Consider the following 12,389-nt stretch of genomic DNA (forward strand, 5'->3'; position numbering starts at 1 on the left):
CAAGAACTTCAGTAGTGGCCATGTGGACAGAGGCTGATAGGAGTTGGAGTTCAACAAAGTCTGGGAGGAAATCAGAGATAACTTAGAGAGAGGAGGAAAGTACAGGTATCACATTGTTCCAGAGAGAGGTCCATTTCATTCCTTTAATGGAAATTCAGATTCTCACTGTTCTGCCTACTGTGCTAGAAGAAGACTGCAGAGATCAAAGTCGCCCATCCAAGAAGTTATTGAAGCTTCCCATCAAATCTGTTGTGGTAAATTTGTTTAAATACATACTGAGTTAAAAGCAAAGGGCCATCAGCTGGCTGCTGGGGAATCCGATATTTATTTCCATCATTTTTCCCCCCTCTTTTTTGAACACTGTTTTCTATCTAGTAAACGTTTAGATGTCTGAAACAGTTTTCTGCCTCTGGCAAAGCATAACAATCCCTTTGAGTCAAGCTTGATTTTGGGTGACTACATGGAAACAAACATGCAGTTTCCTTGGCAACAATATGGAGGTAGTTTGCAATTGTTGTCTTTGAGGATGTATTTTTTGACTTCCTAGTCTAGCCTTGGCTTCCCTGGGATTCTCTGGAAATCTCTGAGCCAAAAATTAACCAGACTCAACTCTGCTTCACTTCGAAGCGCGGACAAAATTGGTCCTGGGTCACTTAGTAGAGTAGTTAGCTGCCTACAATGTGTTGGAAGGGCAAGTAGGGTTTTAGCGTGTCATAGATGGGTTAATTTTGCAACTCAGTGCTTACAAATATTTCCTCTGATTCTCCTCTCCATCTTTAGTTATCCTTTTAGATTCCTTGAGTTAAAAGAAGTGGGTAGTTGCCATGCAACATGGCAGTCATCAGCCTGAAGGTTCATCTTAGGTTGGCATCAACTGAAGAGTCTTAGAAAATAAAAATAAGAATAAAGTTTTTTTTACATAGTTTGTTTGTGTGTGAGAGAGAGTGATGGGGAAAGGATAAAGAGAGGGAGAAAGAGAGAGGAAGGGAGATGAAAAAGGAGAGGGAGAGAAAGGAGAAGGAAGAGGGAGAGAAAGAGAGAGGGAGAGGAAAAAGAAGAGGGAGAGAGACAGAGAAGGAGAGAGAAAGAAGGAGGAAGAGAGGGAGAACGGGAGGGAGAGGAAAAAGGAGGTGGAGAGAGACAGAGAAGGAGAGAGAAAGGAGGAGGAAGAGAGAGGGACAGGGGGAGAAAGATTGAGTGAGTGAGAGTGAGTGAGTAACTGAAACTAATGAATAAGGATATATACTACTAGCAAGTTAGAGTGAGAGGCAAACAATATCTTCAACCATTTCTTGTGTTAAATTGATATCCCTGGATGTTGCACTCAGAACATTACCTCCTATTATTTTGTGCATCTGGGCACTCAGCATATCTGGTGGGTACCTCATGGGGAGATATGATTGGTTAGCATGTGGGAAAGAACTTGGGAGAATGAATGGTCAGATCAGCAGAGCCTGTAGTTGGTAGTAGGTGGGACAAGAGGCTTAGAAGAGACCTTCCCTAGTTTCTCTGGCTGTAAAGGAGGGAGGGAAGAATTGCACTTTCAGATTTGCAAGAGTTTGCCAGCGTGGCTTTACAATGCAATCTGATTCATGCCTGGTTTATCCAGTGTGGGGATGACACTCTTAGTGAGATTCTTTTCATTTCCCAATAAGATAAAATGAAAGTTAGATGGAAGAAAATACAGGGCGATCCCTTGGAGTCATTCTGAAGGCTGAGCTTCCAGAGCACAGGGACCACAACAGAAAAGGCAGAAGAGAACCAGAATTGAGGGATCCTGAAATGCAATTGAGGAATCCTGAAATGCAACCACTCTCCCTTGACTTATCATCCAGGAAGAAATAGCTGATGGTGGTCATTTAGGCTCCATTTAGGGAGTAAGGAAGATGATCTTCATGAAGATAGTGAGATCCATCAACAAAGCAACAAGTATTCCAAAACAAGCAGAAAAGTAGCTTTAGCCTTCCTCTGGAATTGCTATTTCAGAGGGTACAAGTGTTATTATTTTGCTTTGATAACACAATTTCTTCCTTGCATCACACACATCACACACTAGGGTTCACATTTATGACCTCCTTTGCATTTATACAAGTAATTGCATAAATGTTGGAGTGTGACTACTCTATAAGCTTTTCCAGCCATTATGGAGGTTACAAATTCCTCCCCAGTTTTGGGTAAAAGTAAAGCTTACCCTTGCACATGTGTGCTAGTCATTCCCAACTCTAGGGGGCGGTGCTCATCTCCGTTTCAAAGCCGAAGAGCCAGCACGGTCCAATGACATCTCTGTGGTCATGTGGCCAACATGACTAAACATCAAAGGCACACAGAGCGCTGTTCTGTTCCCACCAAAGGTGGTTCTTATTTTTCTACTTGCATTTTTACATGCTTTCGAACTGCTAGGTTGGCAGAAGCTGGGACAAGGAACGGGAGCTCACTCCGTTACGCCGCCCTAGGGATTCGAACCACCAAATTGCCGACCTTTCTCATCGACAAGCTCAGCGTCTTAGCCACTGAGCCACCACTTTAGAGCCCATTAGGGATCACATTGATGAGCCCCTTTGCATTTATACAAGTAATTGTATAAATGCTGGAATGTGACCACTCCATAAACTTTTCCAGCCATTATGGAGGTTATATATTCCTCCCTAGTTTTGGGTAGTTTTTCCCAATAAATAACCTGGAGAATTGGGAGATTATTTTGCATTCCGTTTTGACAAACGTTGAGAATAACCTTTGAGTTTTGGTGATTAGGTAGCATAATTTTCTCCGATTCCCCCAAGAACCCAAAGTCTTTGCAAACACAGCAGTATTCTGAAAAGAAAAGAAAGAGAGAGAGAAAATGAAAATAATGGAATGTCAATCTTCCTGCTTCCTCAAATAACATAACCACTTTGTTTAATTTCCTTTCTGCCCTTTTGATTGTTTCAAGTCTAACGTACAGATCCTTTGGGCTGATGAAATGAATAATAAAAGGCAGTTCCTCCTGAAACAGATTTAACAACGATAAGAATTTCCAATTTAACACTATATGTATTGCTTTGAATACCCACAGCTATTCCTTTACATCATCTGCAAAGGGTTTTTTTTCCCCCCCTTTCCCTGGGGAAAAAACTCTAGAGATAAAATAAAATAAAAATAATTGGTGGGGGAAAGGGTGAATGTTATTCTCAAAGAATCTCTGTTTTGTTACACAGGCATTTCTTTAAAAAAAAAAAACCATGCTCATCTATGTTAAAAGTTTGTAGAGATTCTCAGTCATCCAAGTCATGGTTGTCCCAAAGGTGCTTTTTTGGGAGGCAAAAAAACCCCCCGCCTTTGGGACTACAATGACCTGGATGACTGAGAATCTCTACAGACTTTTAGCTATACAATTTGGGATGGACACCCTTTGAATGGTGAGGGAGGAGGAATGGATTTCCAGAGAGAAAAATTGCAGACTACAGGAACCAGGGGCGCCACTCAGGTGACCCTGAGGAAAACAGATAAACCTCCAGATGGCCCCAATGATCCTCTAAAAGGATGCAAATGACCAGCTGTCTGCAAGGAATATAAATCCTTCCATTCCTCACTATCCTGTAGAGCTGAAGAAAATTCTTGGATGAAAATCAAAACGTCTTCAAAGAAAAAAACAAGGAAGTCCAGTTGCCTCTTGAAAAAGCATCTTTGGGATTCTCCATTCACAATGTTACTTTCTTTTGCCTAAGACTATAGGCCAGAACGAGATGTGGTGGCTTAGTGGCTAAGACACTGAGCTTGTCGATCAGAAATGTCAGCAGTTCGGCGGTTCAAATCCCTAATGCCGTGTAACGGAGTGAGCTCCCGTTACTTCTCCCAGCTTCTGCCAACCTAGCGGTTCAAAAGCATGTAAAAATGCAAGTGGAAAAATAGGGACCACCTTTGGTGGGAAGGTAACAGTGTTCCGTGTGCCTTCCGCGTTTAGTCATGCTGGCCACATGACCACGGAGATGTCTTCAGATAGCGCTGGCTCTTCGGCTTTGAAACGGAGATGAGCACTGCCTCCTAGAGTCGGGAATGACTAGTACATATGTGTGAGGGGAACCTTTACTTTTTATAGTCCAGAACAATCTGGTCATATGAGCCTTGCATATTCTGAAAGGACAGATGAACCAGGATGTCGGGAGTATACTCCTAGTGTTGGGTAGGCAATATAGATTCATATACAATAACAAATGGTCGATGTTGCTTTAAATGGGTGAATGTACTTATCAGCTGTAATTAACTTTACAATCAGCTGTAATTAACTTTGCAATAAGAGGGAGTCAGGAAAGCTCTCTCTCTCTCTGCTTGTCCTATGCTTGATAACTACTTGTTCGCTTGATGACTGGAATGTGAACTGCGACTGTAAGCAATTGTTTGTTCTTTGAATTGTGTTTGGACAAATACCTACTATCACTGCTTGTGAAGCTATTATTAGTAGTAAAGCTACTTGTTTTTACTAGCAGTGTCTGAGACTATTCGTGTGTTTCTTCTACTAGCAACGTTCCTTCTCTCTAGCTGTACATTCCGCTGCGCTCCTTTCTGTCTCCCAACGGAGATATCCCTAACACAGGATGAAATGTGAGCAAAAATATCTGCTATTTCAACATGAACAAACTTCTCTGTAGCCATGTAGGTATTAATGCTAACTCCACCATAACAATGATAGATGAAGCAATACATTCCTATGGTGGAAATCCTCTCTGTGAAGATTACATTGCATGATCATTATTTTTAAGATGAGCACCTCTCCAACACGACTTCATCTTCCCATCACCAATGTGGTAGAGCTGACTTTTATCACCAACACTTGAGTCATTTCTAGGCTGACAGCAATGGAACTAAAAACATATATTCGTATTGCCTTTTCCAGTAGAGTGGTGTGGTGGCCTAGAGGTGGAGCTCTCGCCTCACAATCAAGAAGCTGTGTGAGTTCGAGCCTCGGTAGAGGCAGATATTTGTCTCTCTCTGGGCACAATGAGAATATATCTGCAGAACAAAACTCTGCATTGGTGACAGGGAAAGGCATCCGGCCATTAAACACTCTGCTAGCTTCATTCAGTTGCCCAGACTCCACCCTGCAAGGGATTATGGGGGTCATTAAAAGATGATGATAATGCATTTTCCAGTCAAAGTACTAGCCATTCTAGAAGACGCTCAGCCAACAGGGAGAGATCTTTGAGAGCACTTTTAAGGAGATTTAATCTCAACACAATGGAGATTTTTCTCTTGATGCCAAACATGTTGATTCTAATTTAAAACTAGACATCTCAATACCAGTAAATGGTGAGTGGCATGGATAGATGGTTCACTCATATTTATTTTAGTAATTGTAGGGGATGTCCATGCTGAGCCCGAAGGAGGGGTCAAATGCATCATCAATCTTGAGTCCCTTTGTGCCCACAAGTGATCTCAGTCCAGCCCACTTTGAATTCCATGGACTCTTATCTACCGCCAATTTGCTTTGACTGTTAGTAGTTCAGATTCTTGTAGAGAAGCTTAAGCTTGCAATGAATCTATGTATTCCTTTGAACTGTCTGGCTTTCCTGATATCCTCGCCTTTGACAGTAATCTTAAAAAAACCAAAAACTAGATATCTTGACCTAGTGGATTGCCTTCTCCCTCTTTCTCCATTTTCAGTGAATACTGGCACTTGATATTAGAATCACCTTTATTTAATAAAGTAGAAATGATAACACTATTTACAGCAAAGGGACTTTATCAGTACACAACACGTCTATCAAGATCAGGAATTATAGATTCTGCATGTTTAGATCATCTTGGATTCCAGGGCCCCCAGCTTGGGTAAACACACTAGATTATATTACAACTGAAGATATTGCTTCTCGGAATATGAAAAGTTGATGGGTAATATATATCCATGGCTTCTACTGTAGCTTTATTGAAACTTACACAAAGAAAGAGGGCTCTGCAACTTGGTTATGCATCTTTTCCCCGGTCCCGTCGCTGTTTTCATCAGCTTAAAAGGGTGTCCAAGAGACTCAGATGAATGGTTTTTATGGAATGTACATCAAGCGTGCGAAATAATAATAATAAAAACATCTTAAATGCATATATAAAAATGACATCTTGCAGAGAAGATATTCCACTTAGACCCCAATAAATATTTCTGTTGGGATTAAGTGCAAGTGCACGGGAAATGTATTCTGATTAATGCATTTAAAAGATTTAAGAGGAAAAGCGCTGGTGCCATCAAATAAATCTGGGGGTCCCTCTGGATACTGAAAAAAGATCCTTAAAGTTACAAAAGAAACTGAACTGAAAAGAGCTCCATCACAAGAAGAATTTTTGCTGAGTATCATTTGATATGGGGCACGTCCCTTAATATCTTGCCTCCCCAGGGTTCTCTAAGGAGAACCTTGAAGGATTGCGGTTAAACAGAAATGATGATATTAATCCAGATAGGTAAAAGGCCTGATTTTTGTAACTGGACAACTATTATGCATACATTTTAATAAAATATTAAAATTCAATTCCAGCAACTCAAATTGGTTCAGAAAAATCAAACGGAGAATCCCTTTCAAAACGCCAACGTTGTTTTCGGTTGATCTTATCATTTGACGTTGCTTGGAAAACCTCCTTCCATGTATGTCAAGTTTCCAGATCTCAGTGATATTACAGTAAATCTCTAAATGGAGACCGTTTGTTTTGCATTAAAATGGACTTTTGCTTATAGGGCATCAGTCAGCATAATCTTTGTGTTGAGCAGATCAGTAGAAATATTCAAAGTATGATCCCATCAGAAGGACAGAGTGGTAGTTGAACATTCCTTGCAAATTATGTCCATCACCTATTTACTTTCTATTCCAAACTGAACATATCCATCAGTATGTTTGCAAAGTGCAAATCTGAAATGGCTGAAATGGCAAAATTGACTCCCTTGATTAAAGAAGAGTGTCAGGCCTACAATTATATTCCTTTTGGAATTTTGGCCTGCCACACTTTCTCTTATTTCATTATGCTGTTGCATTAGTATAGTTGATGGGAGGGGGGAATAGACAGGAGTAGGATTGTGGAATGTATTCCGACTCCGAGCAGGGCGCAGAGAGACTGGTTGGCCACCAGGTGGTGCCTGAGCCTTGGATCAGTGGGGAGGAGACAAGAAAGAGTGATCCAGAAACCACCTGTGAGTTGTTCCGGGATGCACGTCATCGAAGGGCTACTCGGCACCAAGAACAACTACGTAATTACAGGAGGTAATTACGCTCAGCTGATGGTCATTAAGCTCCTCTCCAGATTATAAAAGAGACTGCTTGTGCCACGCCCTTCTTGCAGAAGTCAACGTTAGGGACTAACGAGAAACAAACTTGGCAGGTTGGATTGCTGCCAGAGTTTGTTTGCATTGCTGCCAAGGTTTGTAGGACTTCCTGCCAAAGTGGTTATCTCTTTGTTGATTTGGCTTTCAGCCAACGAGAGTCTGGACTTATTAAAAAAAACTTTCTCACTGGCTTTCGTTCCTGGATGGAGGAGGGGGGTCAGAACAGATATGTATGATTTCGTGCGCTTTTGCCTCAGACCTTGCTTGGCTTACCTGCTATCTTTTCATAACCAGTAAAAGTACTCTTAATTCTGTAAAATTGAGTTCCGTGGTTTCTTTCTTGGTAGCTGAAGGAGGCCATTTACAGCATGTTTGCAAAATGCATAAGAAGCATTAGAATTCTGCTTCTTTCCTGTAGGCTTGTTTAGAGAGTTTCTATTTTGCAGATAACCGTTAGAATCAATGCCCCAAGCCCATGCAGTTAATTTTTAAAGCCATCACTCAAAAGCAAAGTTAATTTACCTAAAAGAGGATCTATTCATTACGATTTATTTTTAGAAAGCACTTAACTTCATCTCAGGTTGCAATAAAAACCAATATATTTAAAGATCATTTATGACTAGGGTGTGTGTGATATAGAGTGAAGTGTTTAAAGTTGTGAGAATAAAAAAAAAATGAATTAATAAGTGATGGTTTGCTGGTTCCAATTAAGAATCTATTATAACAAGCTTTGGCTTTATTCTATAACTTTTACTCAGATGTGTATTTGACATCTTATACTCAGAAGTCATCCAGATGTATATTTTGTATCTCCAAATAGCAATAGCAGTAGCAGTTAGCAATAGCAGTTAGACTTATATACCGCTTCACAGGGTTTTCAGCCCTCTCTAAGCGGTTTACAGAGTCAGCATATCACCCCCACAGTCTGGGTCCTCATTTCACCCACCTCGGAAGGATGGAAGGCTGAGTCAACCTTGAGCCGGTGAGATTTGAACCGCCGAACTGCAGATAACAGTCAGTTGAAGTGGCCTGCAGTACTGCACCCTAACCACTGCGCCACCTCGGCTCTTAATTAACTGTGAGATTATTTCACAGTTGAAATAATTCAACTGTGCTTTCTACTATGCTACTGGTAGTGATATCCAATATGATTTTTAAAAAAACACCTTCCATTAATTTGTAATATTTCTAAGAGACAACTAAAATTGTCCAAATCCTATAACACAGGTTTGTTTGTTCGTTTTTGTGAAACCCTTGTGTATTCTTTGAAAAGGCAATTCATTGTTTCCACTTTTTGACATACATTTGATCAATTTTGCTGGATTCTTTCATTAAAAAGGAGAAATATATTTTTTTTCTTACACCTAACCAGTCTAATATGTCCCCCGATACATTTTTTAAAAAACCCTGCAAAAAAACATTCAAATGTTTCAGTTTTTCTAAACCTCCATATTATTTTAACTTAGAATAGAATAGAGTAATAGAGTTGGAAGGGACCCTGGAGGTCTTCTAGTCCAACCCCCTGCCTAGGTAGGAAACCTCATACCATTTCAGACAAATGGTTATCCAGTCTCTTCCTAAAAAAACTTCCAGTGTTGGGGCATTCACAACTTCTGGAGGCAACTTTTGTTCCACTGATGAATTGTTCCAAATGTCAGGAAATTTCTCCTCAGTTCTAAGTTGCTTCTCTCCTTGATTAGTTTCCACCCATTGCTTCTTTCCTACCCTCAGGTGCTTTGGAGAATAGTTTACAGTGAACTGCACATACGCAGTCACTAAAATCCAAAATGGTGGTGGCCAAGCAACGGTGAGGGAACCGGTTTGGGGGTGAGGCAGGCCTGGGTCACTGCTGGTTCTGCAACCCAGGCCTGAATTCTACTACCGGTTCGGCCGAACTGGGCCAAACCGGTAGCCACCCACCTCTGATCCAATACAAAGAGACTGTGTCAAAGGTAGTGCTGACTCCGTTTCTTGGCAATCTGTAATGAACAATTCGCCCTTTTTGTGTGCCACTGTTACCAACCTGGCATTATGGCATCCCCATGAGTCATAATAGTATTTATTTGTTACACAAAACCAGCAATTGTCATTTTATAAGCAATAATACACACCTTATCTGGGAGCATGAGTCATGGATCATTGAACAAATCATGGTTCATCTTCAAGGATTTTTTAAAAAAACGTTAGGGATTTGAGATCATTAAGCTTATCTCAAAATATCACAATTTGGGAGAGGGAGGGAGGGAGGGAGAGAGGGAAAGATTACCCATATTACAACTGATATGTGTTCTTCCTCTGTGGCACTGAGATTTTTAGCAGTATTTTGATTTTTAAATTTTAAATTTAAATTACATAATGCCTGCAAGCACATTTTTTTAAAAAAATCTTTCTTCCTCACAGGCATTCCTTCCTTCCTTCCCCCCCTCTTTTAGCTACAGTGTGCCTAGCTAATCTAATATGTTGAAGCACTAAAGCAGAGATAGAAAAACTCTTTGGGACACACTTAATATGTGGCTTGATTCCTAATTCTAGATTCTAATGTAACATCAGTCTTTGCAGAGGAAAAGTTCTGCTTCCAATCAATCACTACCCTTCGGCTACAAGAAAAAGGACAGGAGAACACAAGGTCTGGATTAAAAAAAAATACTCTCTTAATGGAGATAAGCAAGGCAGAAAACAGCAATGGGCATGTTTAAGGGAAAAAAAGAGGGGAGAAAGAAGGGAAGGGGAAGGGAGGAGAGAGAAGAGAAGAGGGAGGAGAGGAGCGGTGGGGAGGAGGGGAGGGAAGAAGAAGTAAATGGATAGGGAAGAAAGGGAAGGGAAAGAAATGAAGCGAGAGGAAAGGAAGGGAGGAGAGAAGGGAGAGGAAAGAAGAGGAGAGGAGGAGCAGAGGGAGAGGAATTAAATGGTTGGGGAAGAAAAGGAAGGGAGAGGAAAGGAGGGGAGGGGAGGAAGAAGAGAAGAGAGGAGAGGAGGGAGAGGGGAGGAAGAAAATGGACAGGGAAGAAAGGGAAAGGAAGGGAGAGGGAAGGAGGAGAGGGAAGGGAAGGGAGAGGAGCTAATTTTCCAGCTTCTTGTATTTGGTCTTTCTAACAACCCTTTGTCATCTTTACTTATCTCCTCTCCGTGGGAGATAGACAGAACCCGTGTGTTAGACCTCTGAACTAGTCCATGCACAAAACTTTTAAGAACTAAGATAAAGTGTTACTGGAAATAACCATGCTAATCTAAAATTACTATAGGGATATACTCCAGAATTTGGTACTACATCCATAAGTTGTCCATCAGGTTTTATTTTTCCTTTTTGTGGAAAAGAGAAAGGGAAAGTTGAAGGACCTGCTTTTTCAATAATGCGAAAGGGGAAAGGAAGGAGTTGAAATAAACTAAGGAAAACTTATTACCACAACAGTAATTTCATGTTTCTTGTGTACGTCCAAAAAGCATGCTAATATAAAAGCTCCAATTTTGGGCACCGTCTAGAGTACCGAGCATATTAATAGCTTTAGGAAAATTCCCATGTGGGTCATTTATCATATCTGAGACATGATCTTAAAAATTCCTCAGGTAGAAATATGATTTGTTCTTTGCTGCCTGCACTTTACGCTAACCTCTCATTATTTATAAAATACTACAGGGTCTCCTCTCCTTCGTTTTCCTCCTCCCTTTCTCAAAAAATGTATTGATTTATCATTCAAAAATGTCAAGGTATGATTCATGATTTAAGATAGAGGTATTTGTAAATTCCTTTGGGTTCCCACTATACCTGATCACTAAAGGGGTAGAGAGTGTCCAACTTGGAAGGAAGGAAGGAAGGAAGAAAGAGAAAGAAAGAAAGAAAGAAAGAAAGAAAGAAAGAAAGAAAGAAAGAAAGACAGAAAGAAAGAAAGAAAGAAAGAAACTGAGAAATCCATAACTTCTTGGCTGGTTTTTTTTCCTTCTTCATGATTTTTGAAATGATTTTTATTAATAATGGAATATATTAATCTTTGAGTTGATCTCAAACAAGCAAATGGATTATTATCTATCTAACGGATATCACTATAGGCAAATGAAGAAGAGTGCCGATGACAATAAATAATTTAGAGATTGCAATAAATAAACAAATAAATACAAAATGAAAGAAAACTCTTTAGCATGACTGGAGATGGGTCTTTAAAGAGTGTACTATCATTTTAGGTTAGACATAGTGACAATACAATATCTTTTGCAGTATAATTAAGTTAAGTGTTTTTAGCTCCTTCTGATGAGACAGTTTATTTACATTTTAAATATTTAAATTATAAACTTTGAGAGTGCCGTTTTCATATTTTAGTCTCTGGTCCCTCCAATTCAATTGAATCCACTTCTTTGTCTTTCCCACTTCCCTTGCTACATTTTTGGTTTTACAATAAGCTACCAAATGGGACTAAATTGGCAGTAGTTATTGCTAATTCTCCCTCTTAAATCCCCTGACTTCATCCTTACTCACTTTAATATCATTTTGATATCTCGGCTGTAAATTTTGTCTGAAAACCTCATATTCGAAATTAACTGCCCCTAGGCACAGAGCAGAAGTGAAATGATATTTTCTTTTTGCAACATTGTATATTAAATAAACTCTTCCTTCAGTTCTAAGGGCAACAGCTTCTGGAGAAATCCAAGTGACGAGACTTTGGTTTGATAAAATAGGAAATACTTCGATGTAGCATGCAACTTTCAGGCACCAAGCAAGAGGGAAACGAAGAAAAAACTAGTAAGATATTCTTATTTTGACAGCAAAGATCCCTTCCGTATGAAGAACAATGGCTGAAAGAGAAGATTTCCCTAAAAAGAGACCGAACTCCGTAAAATTTCAAAGTTGATCAAATGCTCATCTATTTAAGGAGGATTCAAAGAAATGCTTCAGGCTTGCCCACAAGCTGCTAAGATCCCAAAAGCTTACCAGAACCCAATGGGATTCTTTAAAAAAAAGCTTTCTCTTTGAAACGGAAGACAAACACGGTCCTTTTATGGATAAAGAAAGTTTATCATCTACTCTTCTTCCATTTCGCCCCTCTTGAAATCATTTTGTCACAAATCTGTTTAATTAGAAGACTTCCTCTATTAATTCAGAAGAAGGGGTGCGCTGTTCAAA

This window comes from Thamnophis elegans, chromosome 12 (genome assembly GCF_009769535.1).
Source record: "Thamnophis elegans isolate rThaEle1 chromosome 12, rThaEle1.pri, whole genome shotgun sequence".
NCBI lineage: Eukaryota > Metazoa > Chordata > Lepidosauria > Squamata > Colubridae > Thamnophis > Thamnophis elegans.